Below are 17,287 nucleotides of genomic sequence, written 5' to 3' on the forward strand. Positions count from 1 at the left end.
GCCTTTATAGTATAATATCATAAATATCCTAATGGTTTAGAGTATGGACTCTTAACTCAGAACCACAGACTAGGTTTGAATCCTGTTTATGTCACTTAGTAGCTGTGTCATGCAACTCAGTTAATTTCTCTGAGTATTCGTTTCTTCACTTGGATGAAGACTTAGTGAATTAATATTTGTTTGGTGTCTAGAATAGTACCTAGTACATAGTTAACGTGCAAGTGATGACAGTAAGGAGAGAGAGAAGTTAAAATAATACAATGGTCATAGGTTGTATTCTAAATCAGTGGTGAAAAAATTAGACTATTCAACGAATGTTGCTGAGGCATTTTTAAGGGAAAAAAATGAACCCACATCACATATCACAGGCAACAGCCAATTCCAGGTAGATTAAGGATCTAAATGTGAAAAACAAAACTTTAAACTTCAAGAAGAAAATAGGAGAGTAATTTTATGGACTTGAAGTTGGAAAGTCTTTTTTAAACAAGACATAAAACCAAAAAATGTTAAGTAAGATAAAAAAATTCTGTCCATCAATACCGAAAAAAATAAAAGCCCCCAACACTGCCGGAAGGTACTCACAAAATACATAACCTCGTGGATCATTGTCTTGGAAACATAAAGGATTCCTTCAAATTAATAAGCAAAAATCAAACAATTGCATCAAAAAGTTGGCTAAAGTTTTGGTACAGGTTATTCATGAAATAGGAAATGCAATTGACTAATAAATGTGCAAAAATTTGCTCAAACTCAATTTTTAAAAAGATTTTATTTATTTATTTGAGAGAAAGAGAGCATGAGCAGGGGGAGGGGCACAGAGAGAGTGAGAAGCAGACTCCCCCCTGAGCAAGGAGCTCGATGTGGGGCTCAATCCCAGGACCCTGGGATCATGATCTGAGACAAAGGCAGACGCTTAACCGACTGAGCCACCAAGGTGCCCCCAAGCTCAATTTTTATAGAAATGAAAGTGAAAGTAACCACAAAATACAATTTCATCATTTTGAGGAAAAAAAAAAGTCTAAAATTCCAGAATACAAAGAACTGACAAGTAGGTGAAGCAATGGGGAGACTTAGGTGTTGCTGGTGCATATTTGGCAGTGTCTGTGACTTATGCACGCAACCAGAGAAACTCCCACAAGCACAACCAAACACACGCACACGCACACACACACACACACACACACAAAGTCCTTTAAAAATTGTTTGGAAGAGTGAAATACTGGACACAATGGAAATATCCATCAGTAGAAGAGAAAATACGCTGTGGCAGAGTAACACGACGGGGCACTATGCAGCAATTAAAGTGAATGAGGCAGCTCTTAACAAATACTGATACAATTTCACAAAAAGCCATTAAGAAGGCCGGCCGTTCTCATGGTTTGTAATAACAGAAGTAGCTAAATATTCATCAACAGGGGAATTATTTAATTGTTACTCATACAACATCTGGAGTTCATGCGCCAGGTGAAAAAGACGAAAGTCGTCTTGTAGGCTTTAACAGGTGAGGAATGCCAATACGCTGAAAATAGGATGTATGTGACAAATCCTGTGGTTCGCTCTGGAGAGATGGTCCATATACGACTCTAGGGGTCATGGAGTATTGAGCCGTTATCAATGAAGCTTGCATTATTTCACACTGAATCTGTTAAATTCAGAGTGTGCCTCTGCCACTGTTCCCAAAGAGGAAGAAAAAAAAATGAATGAGGCAGAACTATGTGAATCATCATGGATTGATGTGGAAACCAAATGTTGAGCAAAAAAAGAGCTATGTGCAAAAGTACATTTATAGCTTGTCAATTATATGGAGTTTCTAACATGTAAAATTGCCTGACTATTTTATACATTGGTATGTAGCTAAAATACATGGACGTGCATAATAAAGGTAAATATCAAGTTCACGATAGCGATCATCTCAGGGGAAAGTTGGGGAAGGTAGGAAATGGGATCAGGGAGATGTACTCAGGAGGGCTCAGTTATACTTGTGAGTGATACATTCTTGGGTGGTTGTTATTTATTTTATTTATTATTTACTTTTCAAAAAGCCAACATCTTTCATCATTAGACATCGAAAACCCCTTTCTCCCACATAGTTGCGCCAGAGTTTGGGCATTGCTGTAACAGAGATGTGTGGAGGAAGGAGGAAACCAGTACTTAAAGCTCAGAAAGTGGCAGAAGGGAGTGGAGAGTGCCACTGCCCTGCGGTCCGAGCGATCTAGAAGAAGAACATCCAAAGTACCAAGAGTGTGATGACGTCGGCTGTCAACGGAATTCAGCATGGGTGAGTCAGTGCAGCTGAAGCATATGCCGTGGGTCAGAGCCATTTACACACACGCACAAAGTCGTGAGGTGCTTAAGAAGGATTCTGGACTATCTGTCAAAATTCGGTTCTTGGGCACCCGGGTGGCTCAGTCAGTTAAGCATCTGCCTTTGGCTCAGGTCATGATCATGGAGTTCTGGGATCGAGTCCCACATTGGGCTCTCTGCTCAGCGGGGAGCCTTCTTCTCCCTCTCCCTGTGCCAGCCGCTTCTCCCCGCTTGTGTGCTCTGTGTGTGTGTGTGTGTGTGTGTGTGTGTGTCAAATAAATAAATAAATAAATAAATAAATAAATAAATAAATAAATAAAATCTTAAAAAAAATCCAGTCTTGCCTTTTACACTTTTATATTATGTAACCAAAGTCTTGTCATTTGATCTCTCTGTGCCTCTATTTCCTCATCGGTGTAATGGGGCTACACAGACAATTCTTAGTGTTCGCTGCCACTGTTGTTATGATGGTGACGATCATTCACTCTTACCGCAACCCTCCCCCGCTCCCACAGGCACCCGAAGCCCTATGGGTTCTGCCTTCTTAGTGTCTCTACTATCACTCCCTTCCACTTAAGTGTCAAGTCCTCAGCCTCAATTCATGTGTCTTGCTCCAAAAACAGACTATCAGCCTCGTCTCCAGTTGGAATGCCTTCACAGGATGTTTTGTGGTGCCTACACAATCGGGAGGAGTCTTCAGCATACCATAGCTGGCCTCGCCTCCCTGTCCCGGCTTATCTTGAGTGCTATCTTGAATAAAAGGTATTCATCTTGAGACTCCATAATCTGTGTCCACATATCATGTGCTTGGTGCACCATACAAAATTTGACACAGAGAAAGAGAGTGGAAAACAAAAGTCTTTAATTTGTATGATGTTAATATGCCGCTTCACTGGATTTACCTCTCTCTCTTTTGTCTTGTACTTATTGTTTGCAGGTTAGTGCAACTTTCTTGTCCCCATATTAGGGGTTGGCACTAAGAATTGGTCTCTCTCGTTTCCCTGGCTCATCATTTTGACTCAGGAGGTAGAATGTGCATCAGCCATTAATGGCATTTTTTTCATTTCCTTCCATTGGCATTCTACAACCCTTCCTTGATTCTGAGGCAAGCGCATTGCTTGTCCTTTGTTTTTGGTGTTATTGTGGATTCGTGCTTCCCATTAGTATGCTTTCTTGTATGCTAAAAAGTTGTATAAGGCATTAAAAACAACAACAACAACAACAATGAGTTCATTAGTCCGCATTCTAATCTGGAAGTTCCTTATGGTGGCAGAAATGATGTTGTGCAGTTCTAGACCCAGCCCTTTAAGGTCTAAATATTTCTGCTTCTATTTTTAAGGAACCCAGATGCCATGCTGTGAGGAAGCTCTTGCTATCCTACTGGACAGAAAGGCTGCTTGAAGAAGCTATGGAGGGAGATATACCACATGGAGGAGATCCCAGCCTTCTTCGACCTTCCAGCCCAAGAGTGTCACCATCCTTTGTCACATGGGAGAGAAGAAACACAGGCCACCCACAGAATCAAGTTCAATCATCAGTTTTTGTTTTAAGCCATTAAGTTTTGGGGGCAGGTTTGTTATACAGCAATGGATAACCGAAACTCTCAGGTAGTTTGTATTTGTGTGTTCTTCATTGAGAGACTATGACATGCTAAGAAACGATGTGTAGAATTGTATGAGGACAGGCTTTCACTCATACACCTAATGTCATCTTTATTCCCCTTGAATATCTATCCAATTTTAATTTTATTCTGCTTCTAACAGGTTTATTCCCATACCTGTGCTTATTTTTAAACATACAAATCCCCAATTTTCAGTCCGGAATGATTTTGTTTTATGCCTGCCTGGATTAGTGTGATCTTTGGGGGAAAATTTCTATTCAGAGAGCCTAAGAACAATTAGATTGCTTATGATTTCTAGGCATGCAATGTTTTTTGAGGAATATTCACCACAGTGCCTTCACAGCATTTATTGGGAATAAAATTGTTAAGATCTAATGATGATCTCTTTAAAATATTTATTTGGTAGAACCTGAAGTTTAGGGGGACCAATATAATGGCAGTATAATTGCTAAGTCACTGCAAAGACATTGCTCTATTTAACATGTGCAATTTTGTGCAAGCCAAGTAGAACTAATCAAAATACTGAAGGTAGGTTCTTGCTGCCACCATTCCCCCAACATCTACCTAGCTGTTTACCAAAAATACAACTTTATATATTGTGAGTGAATTGGATTTTTTTATAATGATAAACTGTGGTTGAAATTAAGAAATAATTTCTTCTAAAGAGAACTATTAGTGATGTTTTCAGCTATCAAGTTTTTATTGCATCTGCCTCCAGTCCATCGGGGTAACACAGACAGAGGCTTAAACAACCCCATCATCTTTTAACCCATTTTTGACACTTACCTGTTTGTCACACGCAACAGGATCTCTGTGGGCATATATCAGAGCCTCCATAGGAGGTGTGGTCTGGCTTCCTCTGATATCGCTCCTCTGGGTCTTCTCCTCCCAACCTGGACTGACCCTATGTGGGTGCATGGAGATGGAGAGAGGTAGCCCCACTGACTCTTTGTTGCCTGTCACCCTCTTGCTGAACTTTCTCCCAGATGCACAGTGCTTGCCCAGACCCCTTAAAGGCTTCCATTCAGATTCTCCCTCTCAGTCTTTTCTTTTCCAGAATATTATTGGCCCTTCCCCTCAAATTCAGCTGTCCTGTTTTCTTTCTTTCAGAACTGTGTTCCCTGATGGTGGGCAGTGCTCTGAGATCATGACCTGATACGAGATAACGTGTTGACCCAAATGAGTGTCCCCGAGGATGGATTTTTTTTTTTTTAGGCCACTGGAAAAATATTTTTAGGCAAAAGGCTACTTTTATTCTCTTAAACAAAAACCAAATTATTGGTGGTTTCATAAAGTAGAACTACCTTTGCTTACAGATAGACTTGTCTTGGAGCATTGGGAATTTCATTAGTTCTGAGTCTCTGGAACACAGCAGTGATCCCAGAGGTAAGAGAAAAAACTGAGCAACAGTGAGAAAGTCTGTCAAAATCACCTTGTTCTTTCGTCTATATCAGGCAGAGAATCGCCTTCAGAACCAGGGATGGAGAGATGTAGACTGAGGTACGTAATTACGGAGTAGAATAGCAGCTGTAAGGTCCAAATAAGAGCAGAGCCAAGTGGAAGGAAGACCAGGGAGACAGAGGAGACATAGCAGGCTGGGATCCTAGTGTAGAGGCCCCATTAAATTGCAAGTTCAATGACGACATGGTTCTATTCATGTTAAAGGCAGAGGTCCAGTTATATTAATAAGGATTGCTCCACCTCCTCGAAAAGATGGGTTAGCATTTCCATGTGCTTTGTTTAAAAAGGTAACAAAGTGTAATACTTTTTAAAATGGTTAACACAAACACATTTGCTGACAGCAGAGGTAGAATTGGAATTCTTTGGGAAATGGACTGATTTAGAACAGATCACTCCCCAAAAATGCTAGACGATGCAGGTGCACACACACACACACACACACACACACAGCACACACACACCAATCTACATTCAAACAAAGACAGATAACTGCTGGATCTTGAGTATTCCATTTGGATCAGCTCCATTTCTCTTTCCATTCATTGATCTTGGGGATGATACCCCTTTCACTTCCAATTCGCAAAGTTTCTATTGATTCTCTTTAACTCGCGGCCACCAGTTTGTGTTACGGGAGTACTTTTATCCTGCCCTTCCCATCCTAGTGTCACATGTAGGCCACCTGGCTGGGTCTTTGGCCACTGTCTGCCCAGATGTGTTGGTGGAAGGGGCCATGACTCTATGTCATGCTTGATTCAATGGGATAAGATGCACCTAGTCCCTGTGGGTGCCAGCCAGGGTGGTGAGGCAGGGTGGGAGGGGCTGGCTCAGAGGAAGAAGCAGTGGAGGAAGCCAGCAAGAGCCAGAGCTAAAGACACGGGGCTAAAGCTTTAATGAACATGGATATTTTTATTTTATGGCTTTATTTTCCCTCTTCAGAAATAATGAGTATTCAGCATCGTTGCTGTCGTTTAAGTTAAGGAGGTTGGAGGGCAGGTAAGAAATCTTGTGTTCACACTGTTACATTTTTCTTTTTAACCACTGGTGTGGGTATGTACATTTAATAATGAACTGTTGGGGAAATTGCTATGATAATCTTAAACAAGAGAGTCATTATACAGAAATTATTGTGTATTTTTCTACAAATGATCATCTTGATTTGAAATAGGCTAATCAGCTGAATTTAGTGATATATATTTGTTCTTTGTTGTATATCTCGGAGACCTGTAGGGAAGAAAAATGGCATATTTTAATAGAGCCTGAATGTTTTGAAAATGGCGCCGTCACATCCCTTGGGGGTGGGAGGCGGGGCTGCACCTGCCAGGCTGTGAGCCCTCCACCCTTAGATAGATTTATCAGTCCTCGCCGAGAACTGCCAGCTCAAGCTCAGTGAGAACCTATCAGTTTCTTAGCCCCATGAAAAGGCAATTTTGTCTAAAACCTTAGAGTCTATAGACTGAAACGGAAAGAAAAGTCATGCCAAAGGCTGCATTCTACTTAAACATTTTCTTAAAGCCCAAGTTTCAAAACCAACTAACGCTAGAAAAAGACAATGCTGTCTGAGACCTTTAACAAATATATTATTTTTCTTCCAAATAAAGAATAAATTGAATTTTTAATTTCTTAAGCTAACAGGCATTATTTCTTATATTACAATGTTACATCTAGTAGAGTTAGTAACCATGCAAGAAAACGTGAGATTAATTTCTGATATGTGCTTGGAAGTCTTCCCTAATCTTTGCCCCATGGCTGTTGGTGAGAGAAATGAGATTTTTATATGTGTGTGTAAAAGCAGTTGTATCTATGACAACGTCCCCATACCTCTTATTGGGATGACTTTGCTATGAAGGAGGAATAAAACTACGCTTGCTCATCTGTTGCATGAAGTTATATATTAAACCTTTGCTTTGAGATTATCTGTGGGAACCTCAATTAACAGAGACCATTTTAAAAGAATCTTGGCAGAGAAAAGTCATACCTGTTGGATCTCTGGGGTGCTTTCAATCCTGTTTGCTCAGCACATTTGTCTTAAACTGCCTTTCATTAAATTTTGTTTGTCTTATCTTAGTTTGTTTAAAATTTTATTTCCTATTCAATAGTTTTCATACACTATACTTTGTTTTATCTTTGTATTATTTTCTTCTACTTAATGGCTCTTAACCTTTACCATAACCTTAGCTTTTGTTGTATACAAACGTTTTTAATTGACCTAATAATCAGAAATATGAGCATCATTCCTCAGGTTTTATTGGAAAGCTATGAGAACTGTTACTCCAGGTCATACTTATGTATATTTAATAAGGAAATGAAAAATATCACTTGGGAGTTGACTTGGATATTTTATCTCCTGGTATATGCCAGCTCGTGTGGCATGGTTGAATAGCTGTGTGATTTTGCAGATATGAAAGGAACCATTTAGATCTTTACCAATGGAAATTTTTATTATTATTAATGATTACTATTTTAACTAATAATTCATACCAATAAATTTAATACATAATTATTAATAAAATTTTTTATTATCGAAAGCTCTTGACAGATGATCTCCACACCTACAGGGTCTCCATGAGCTTGACTAGGTGTGATTGGTTATGTTATTGTCAACGTAGGGCCTTTTAAGTTATTTCTTCACAAATAGGATCAAATGCCCTCAGAACAAAGACTTACTTTTATGCAGTGGTTTGCATTTTATGTTCTGTTACAGGATGTATTTTGTATTTTAGTATTAGTAGACTATGAGAAGACACTTGCAATAGGTATTTTTAAAATTTTTATTAAAAGCTATTGTTGAAAGGTTACCATGTACTACTATGGGAAATGAAATATCTTCCTACCCACAAAGAAGCTAAAATTATACTTGGAAATAAACCAAGTCAATAATACTTGGGAAGTGACAAAGTAAGCATATGTACAATGTGGTATGGAGTCAGCCAGAAGGGGCCTTGGGTTGTCCAAGAAGGCTTCCCCAGGGAGAAGACATTTCATATGAGGTTCTGAAGAGTAAGTAAAAAGGAGCCAGGTGAAGAAAGTGGAGCATGAGTAAAATCGAGAGAAAGGAATTACCGGTTGTGTGTTTGGGGGGAGTGGGTGATGAGTATAGAGTATTAATGAGAAAGTGGTGAGAAATACGGCTGGAGAGAGCAGGAACAAGACTCCAAGAGGAAAGTCTTTTTTTTTTGGCATCATTGCATGTTAAATGCTGCCCGGAAGACATGCCTCACAGAGAAACAAGAATTTAATAGCGATGCTTATTCCTAAGAAACTGCTGCCATTTATTCATTCATTCAACAAATATGTATTAAATTTTTATTAAATCTCTGGAACTTTGCTTAGTCCTAGACATGTGGCAGAGACAGATCTTGACACTGTCCTCACTCTCTTGGGGTTATAGCCTACCCTGGGAAACTAACACTAAACCCCAAATCATACAGTGCTTTGACTCAGAAGTAGGTACACTGGAAGTGAGTGTGTGGGGTTTCATGTGTTTAAGGAGCGCAGAGAGACCAGTGTGGCTGAGATGGGGCTCAGGTGGGAAGGAGCGAGGAGAGTGGGGGTCAAATGGAATCAGGAAGAAATGGCAGGAAATGAGGCTGAGGCGCAGAAGGTGCAAGGTCCTGGTTCTTCTTTATCATCTGAAGAGCACTGGGAGGTCTCTGAGGGGTTAAAGCAGAGATCGATCTGATCTACCTCCTGCGGTTTCCTGGGAGGACAGATGGCAAGAGTGGATGCCAAGGTTGAGCCATCTTCTACATGTTAGGTGATACCATTGTTATCAGTAGGGACAAACTCTGAGCTGCTCTTATGATTGGTTGGTAGAGTTGTTATCCACACTCTAGCCAAACCAGCTTATGACCAAAGGCCTGACTTTATGGGATGGCTGTGGTCTGTGGCAAGGACAGAGTAAGGTTAAATGGCTTAAAGAAAGATAGATCCTGCCACCTGGCCCTTATTAGCAGGGTATTCTATTCAACTGAGCCAACTTGGAGGTGGACACCTATAGTATCAGCCAACAGGTGTGCAAGTCTTAACTTTGATGATGAAATTAAAAGCAGATTTTATAATCAGACATGGCTAGGGTCATTGCCTTTTGCATGAGCACTCTAAGTACTCATTGATACCAACACTTTTTGTAAAAAGAAATTAGGCTAATTGTGCCATTTTTTGAGTTCCTTGCAAAACACGAGGAACTTCATTTTTAACTTTATTTTTTTTCATGTACAGAAACCCTAGTTTAAAATCTTAAATCATCTCTCTCTTACCTTGTACATTAGAGATGATTCCCCACAGGTAAGACTAAATTTTACCCTAAAGAATGGTGTGCAATTCATCCTGACATTCTTATTTAGCTCTGCTGTCTTTCTTCCTGCTTTTATCTGTTAAAAGTGTGTATGTCATAATATCTTAATCCCCAGTTGGATCCCTGTCAACAGAAGTAACTCTTTTGAACTAACCAGAACTTCTTGGAATCGCAAGCAGATTTAGAAATATGGGCTTTATCTTCCATGTGCTGTTGTTGGGCTTATATTCATCAAATACCTCAGACTTTGCAATATGATCAGGCTGAATAAATACATCCCAAACTGAATATGTGCAAAATTATTCAAATGTATGAATATGTATATATGTAGATCTATAAAGGCAGTTGGATTAAACTGTGAACACACTCTAGGAATCTTAACAGATGAACACATGTCAAAGGGACATGTCTTACTTTTTTCAATGTAATACATTTTTGAGTTATATATTTTATATGAATTTTTCCAACCTATAATTAATATTAGTTCAATGACTTTTTGCAATTAAAGAATTCTGTCGGTTCTTTTATTCACTCAAGCAAACATTTATCAAGTGTTGTTATGGACAGGAGCTACGCTATTATTCTAGTCAAAGCCCAATTATTCAAATATTACTTATCTAATTTTAGGATTAAACAGGGCTTTTATTCCTCCTCCTTTCTTCTCTGCTTGCTTTTTGAACATGTAATTGTTCATTGTTCTTTAGCATCTCTGCCAGATGATGGACAGGAGAAAAAAAAAGGAAATAAAAATCCAATCAAGTGACTCTGCTACTTGTGTGCAAATTTGGTAGGAAAGGACATTGTAACTGGGTTTTTGTTTTTTATTTTTGTTTTCGTTTTTTTTGTTGTTGTTGTTCTCTCCTTCTTATGAGTTTTTAGTAAGTTTGATCTCTGACTCAGTAAATGTTTGAGCAACATTTAGATTTCTACTGTCCTTCTGCCCCATTATCATCTAATATTTTGACTAATTGAGACTTGCCTAAATTCAAATTTACATTTTGGATTATAGCAGGATTATATGATTTTAACCAAATTACCTGGACTGAGGTATGGTGAGGCCAGATGCAGACCAAGGGAGAAACACCAGGAAGAGGTTTAGGGCTTGTCAGGTGCACAGTTCCCTGTGGAGAACACAGCACCTGCTGGGGAAGCACTGAGGTAGGGGGTAGGGGTGTGGGAAATGTAGGCAGGAATCTTTACTGCAGTTTCTGCAGGAATGAGCAGGTGAGGCAGGACAAGCAAGCATAGGATTGGCCAGTGTAAATCATTTCAGTGAACTCTGGGGCCTTGGGGTGTCCCTGGTTGTCTGGTACCTACCTTGGGGTGATTAGGACAGCTGTGTGAATGGCCTGGACTGTGAGAGCCCAGTAAAGGAGGTGGTTGGGCTCAAGAAGGAGAACTGGTCAGCCTTCAGTCAAGATCTCAAATGTGGGTTAAGACAGAAGTTTAAAAAAACATTACAAACAAAGCAACCTGACACTATTACATATACATATTAAGATACTTTTAAGATTTCCTGACAGTGTCTACTCCTCACTGTTGCCTCCCGAGTCATGGCCACCCTATCTCTGGCTTGTAACTGACTTCCGTCCAGCATGGGAGCCATTCACTGGGGGCCCACGTGGGGGCCATTTCTCCACACTGCAGCCAGAATAAGCTTCAACGATGTAAGTCTACGCCCTCTACCTCCACCCTAACTCCCATTCCTGCAGGAAACATGTCATGACTTCCCATTGCTCTGAGGACAACAACAAAGCTCCCATGTGGCCCGGCAGGGCTGGAGGTATGTCCCCACCCTTGCTGGTTCATCCCCTGTGGCTTCTACGCCACCTGCCTTGGCCTTCTCTCTGCACATTTGCAATACTTTTCACATGCTCTCCTTTCCCCCCAACCCCGCCCAATATTCACCGACTGAATTTCATTAGATTGAATACACCACGGATTGTAAGAAACGCCATTTTTTTTTTTTCCCAAGAGAGGAAAAGAGCTGGCAATTACAAGATGACTCAGTATCTTAATAATTCTGGATCATGCAACATTAGACTTCCTCAGCCTATGTTTGCACTAAAACTTCTGGCATTGGAAGGGATTGGGTGGTGTTTGCTCCCCTTAGTGACATCACTTTGTGCATGGTGAGCCACCTTTCCCATGTTCCTCAGTAACAAAACCTATCCCCACTTCAGCCACTTGGGAGTATCTTCCTTCTGTATGTTGCTAAATGCATTTTGGTTGTTGTTTTTCCAGAAAACATGAAGTTGTCATCATTCCTCCAACAAGAAATATTTGTTCTACTGCTATGAAACCCAGCGCTTCTTGTTTCCATATCTTTCTGAGTTCAAAGAACCTTCATTTTGATGGCAAACCCAAAACATTTTAAAACAGTTTGACAACACCTGTCAAAACAACAATGTGGCTAACTCAAATGAAAAAAGGACAGTGTGAACAGCCATGACCAAGTTCATGCACAAATGGGCAAAGACAATAATGTCACAACAGGCTCTTTTCTGTTTTTTTCCCCCCCACTGGAACCCATCCTCTCAAAACTATTGTTCCATGATTTTCTCCTTACACGTCGCCCTTTCATTCCTGATAATTAGAAGTATTTTTTTCATGCCACAGCTTCACACGATCTACTTGATGCCAGCCAGCTTGTTATTTAGTTGCCTAGAAGTTGGGAGTGTTTACAGACAGGAAAACTTTACTCTGGAATCTTCTGAATGATGTATAAAACTCTTAAATAAGATGATTCTACTTAATGTTTCTCTATGCCAAGAAATGGCTTCTTCTTCTTCTTTTTTTTTTCTTTTTAGAGAGAGAGAGAGAACACGTGCACATGTGAGTGGTGGTGGGGTGGTAGGCAGTGGAGTGAAGAGGGGCAGACGGAGAGGGAGAGAAAAAATCTTAAGCAGGCTCCATGTCCAGTGTGGAGCCTGACACGGGGTTTGATCCCATAACCCTGAGTTCATGACCTGAGCGGAAATCAGGAGTTAGACACTTAACCAACTGAGCCACGCAGGTGCCCCTAGGAATGTCTTATTTGTACCTGTTTCTCACTCAAATAAGACATTCCCTATAATCCTATGTTAATTGATTTGAATCCAAAAGAATTGATTTTTTACAGAACCTTTGTATTTGAAAATCTAAATAAATGATGAGAATAAATGATCCCTTTTCTATACTAAATGATTTTCCTTTATTTAAAGAAACTCTGTTGCCTTTTCCCTAATAGGCTATGATCCATCATCGTCATCATCAACTTTGTCATTTCTATGGTATCTTACACTTTTCAAAGGATTTTCACATCTGTTATCTCATTATGTGTTCTATGTTCCTAGTTTTCCATTTCCCCCAGCCAGCCATGACCATGCAATAAATGGTTGAATAAATGAGTGAGTGAGCAAATGAGTAATCATTATGATGTTACATCCACAGTAATCCGGAGAATCTATTGGCCTATATCATCTTCAGTAGTACCTGCTAAGGACTGGCTTATGTTCTAGAACTTCATCATACTTGGCAATGGGTTTTTAATCTGATATAGATTGAGCTGCAAAAGAGGTATGAGTGAAGCCTGAATTCTTCCAGGGTTTTGTTTTAAAAGCAAGATTTAGATGGATTAGAATGGCAATCACAAATGAGTAAGGGCTGAAAAACTGTCCTTTGGCTTATGTCAACTTTCATTGATATTTTTCCTCTTGGTGTGGAGAGTTAATGGCATTTGCTAAATATCTACTAGGTTCCAGGTGACTGTAATGAATGCTTCCATAGATTGTTGTATCTGATCTGGTTACATGTTATTTCTCTCTTGCTAATGCTGTGGGTAGTATTTCTTTCAAAATCTCCCGTTCACTTGCAGAAAGAGTTCTTTTGCTGTTTCTCACAAAGGTATTAATTCTCTCATGGGTGCTTATCAGTCTATTACAAAAATGATCTTAATGTGTGTTGCTTATGCGTTTGTTTTCATCTTGGCCAGGGGGATTGCTTTCCATCTGAATTGGCTATTGCTTCAGCATCCTGTTAGTGAAGGGCTAAGGTTCAGCATTTCGGCCTCTAGGTCCTTCCCATTGTCTAAAGTTCCTCTCATTTGTTGCTATGGGTTCCCTGCTCTGTGAGACTGATCCGAAAACTCTGAGAAGTCACCATCTGGGCTGCAGTGGCACTTGCTATGAGCCGTATAACACATCAGCTGCTCCATGGGCCTCTTTTTCCCTTTTGGTTCCCAGGAGGATATTTCCAGAGGCAGAGAAAGACAATGGTCCATTTACCTAATGTACCTTCACCCTCGTGGATGTGAATGAGAACAGCAATTGAAAGTTTCCTATGAGTTTATTTTTTTTCTTCTGATTCGTTGCTTTCTCAGCAACAGTCATGCAGACAGCTCTATATTAATATCCTGTTTCTATCAAGTATCAGAGTGAGTGGCTATTGATTTCACAGCGTGACTTTGCTGTTCTTGCTTATCAATGTTAGGCTTTGCCTCAACTTGCAACCAAATGGAGAAAATACCAAAGAATAAGTAAAATCACAAAACTTGCAATTAAAAAAGTGAATTCCCTTAATCTCAGGGTAAATAAACTACTTAGCGCATATTAGTTCCTAATATCTCTAAGGAAAAGGTATGTGATAGTCTTTGTGGAATGTCAAACGCATCAAAAACACTTTATCCACATAGATAAAGTGAAAACAAGTAAGGCCAATTCCATCTTCTGATGCAGAGATTTTCAGTATTTCTATGTGGATAAAGTCCTTAGCAGGTACTACTGAAGATGATATAGGCCAATAGATTCTCTGGATTACTGTGGGTGTAGCATCATAATGATTACTCATTTGCTCACTCACTCATTTATTCAACCATTTATTGCATGGTCATGGCTGGCTGGTGGAAATGGAAAACTAGGAACATAGAACACATAATGAGATAACAGATGTGAAAATCCTTTGAAAAGTGTAAGATACCATAGAAATGACAAAGTTGATGACCATGATGATGGATCATAGCCTATTTGGGCAAAGGCAACATAGTTTCTTTAAATGCTTTATTTGAGTGAGAAACAGGTACAAAGTTGACTCTGTCATCATAGCACATGCACATTATGATGCTGTCTGTGATATCAGGCCAGTTCCTGGAGACTTACACTACTGTTTCTCAAACGTTATTATAAAAAATATTGGTTTGAATATGGTTGGCCAGGACATACTGATTTACGGTGCACTACAAAAAATGTTAAGGATGTGATATTTGGAATGCTGACCTGCTAACGTTGTTAGTAGGATTTTTCTAGAAATTTCTTCCCAATAAGGAAGAAAATAGTAGCTCAAGAATAAATTAGACTTCTTCCCTTCCCGCTTTCCCTGGGAGAAACATGGCCGGGAGCAGCGAGGAGGCGCCAGACTACGGGTGAGGCGTCATGATTATGGACGATTGGCCGGGAGATGACTTGAATTTATTCACATACCCACAGCACTATTACGGAGATTTGGAGTATGTCCTTATACCTCATGGCATCATTGTGGACAGAACTGAACGGCTGGCTAAGGATATTATGAAAGACACAGGATACTGTGATATTATGATCCTGTGTGTGCTTAAAGGAGGTTACAAGTTCTGTGTGGATCTTCTGGAATACCTTAAGAACATCAGTCAAAATTCAGATAGATTTGTCTCTGTGAAGGTTGATTTCATCAGACTAAAAAGTTACAAGAACGACCAGTCCATGGGCGAGATGCAGATAATGGGAGGCAATGATCTTTCAGCACTGGCTGGAAAGAATGTCCTCATAGTTGAGGATGTTGTTGGAACCGGGAAGACCATGCGAGCACTGCTCAGTAGTATAGAGAAATACAAGCCCGACATGATTAAGGTAGCCAGTTTGTTGGTGAAGAGAACACCTAGAAGTGATGGCTTTAGACCCGACTATGTTGGATTTGAGATTCCAGACTTATTTGTGGTTATGCCTTAGATTACAATGAATACTTCAGAGATCTGAATCACATATGTGTGATCAATGAACATGGCAAAGAAAAGTACTGAGTCTAAAGGAGTAAATTCTCACCATCGAATCTCCAGATAACACCATACTTACGACTACAGTCGGAAAGCCAGCATGTAAAGTTTGTCTCCCCAGGCATCTTCACTCAGCAGGAGATAAAAGAAAAAAAAATGTTTTAATGAGAGAGCTTTCTTTTCTGAGGTTGTAACATAAAGAGTACCAAAGGTTCTTAAGGAAAATAAAGCAATGTTTTTATTTGAAAAAAAAAAAGAATAAATTAGAAATAATGGTGAAAACAAGTAAGGCCAATTCCATCTTCTGATGCAGAGATTTTCAATATTTCTATGTGGATAAAGCCCTTGAGGGTTGGCAACCTGTGCTTTAAAATAGTATCTTTTTATTTTTCTATTCCTAAGTATCTAAAATTGGGACTAGTCAATAAATACTAAATATTTTTAATTGAAAAATTAGGTTACTTAAGTTTCTCCAAGATCTGGCTTTACATAATTCCACGTGGACTTTCTTCTGCTTCTCCTTGAATTTATTGCTATCAGTTTAGAAGAAAACTTTTTCTTAACAGTAGAATTCAATTTTATAACCATGTAATTTGGTTTACCTAAAGCTATTTTTTTTTTTGGTATGGGTTTATTGCATGTATTTATGTGCTATATTTCTATTCCTGTCTTCATTTATTCCTGATGTTTGTACATTTAGCTTGCTAGGAAATAATCCTATGCTTGTCCCCTTCATTTTTCTATGTGTACAATTTAGAAAGCAATTCACAAGATTTCACTTACACTATCTATATCAGACACAATTTTACTTTCCACAGATATAATTTTCAGAATGAATTCTTTATGTTCAATTGCCAAGAAAATAGTTTCTCTTGGCATAGCTATGATTTTATATATATGTATGTATATATAAATGTGTATATATTACATTCTTGCACCTGTGTTTAATTTAAAAAGCTTGCCAGAAAAATGACAATTTTAAATAATCCTTACTTTGTTCTAATTAAAGATTGGGAGATTTATCTAATACAGGAGTTTCTACAATTTGATCCTACAGATTTGATTTACTACAACCAATTCTCAGACGATTCTTATGTTGAAGTAAATGTATTATGATGATATCCAACGAGGTTACCAGAGATTTCAAGTGTATTTATAGAGATGTCTGAAATCTCTGTCTGACTGTCATTGTGTTCCCTACTGTTAGCCTGTGATGAGTTGGACCTTCAAACCGTTTCTAGGTAGGCCAATAAAGTGGTACATTTGTAAAAACCACTGTGAAGACTATACCTTCTCAATAACAGTGATAGAATTCTTGCAAATTTCCTTCCTCCAAGGAAACTGCGAGAAACATTGTTGTTGTCTGATGACATAATAGTGGCAGTCAAATTACCTTCTATACAGTTGCCTGGGTAGGAAAGCATGGAATCATATTTTGCATTGCATTAGAACCTGACCACAGCCAATTAAAAACTCTAGAACTGCTCTGAAGCATGCCCTGTGTTGGGGATTTGAGGAGAGGGGACAGAGTGTGACATAGTCATCTAGGAGAAGAAAGATGGCTAGGGTATGAGAGGCCAGGAACATGGGAAGGACAGAGAAG

At 39.3% G+C, this 17,287-nt stretch overlaps 1 pseudogene; it reads left to right on the forward strand.

The window, feature by feature from the left end:
- The first annotated feature begins 15,028 nt into the window (after positions 1-15,028).
- Positions 15,029-15,711, forward strand: LOC114216726 (phosphoribosyltransferase domain-containing protein 1 pseudogene; annotated as a pseudogene).
- The last annotated feature ends 1,576 nt before the right edge of the window (positions 15,712-17,287 follow it).

This window comes from Eumetopias jubatus, unplaced genomic scaffold, assembly GCF_037043125.1.
Source record: "Eumetopias jubatus isolate StellerSeaLion01/CBP00866 unplaced genomic scaffold, mEumJub1_p1.0 scaffold_4, whole genome shotgun sequence".
NCBI classification, from domain to species: domain Eukaryota; kingdom Metazoa; phylum Chordata; class Mammalia; order Carnivora; family Otariidae; genus Eumetopias; species Eumetopias jubatus.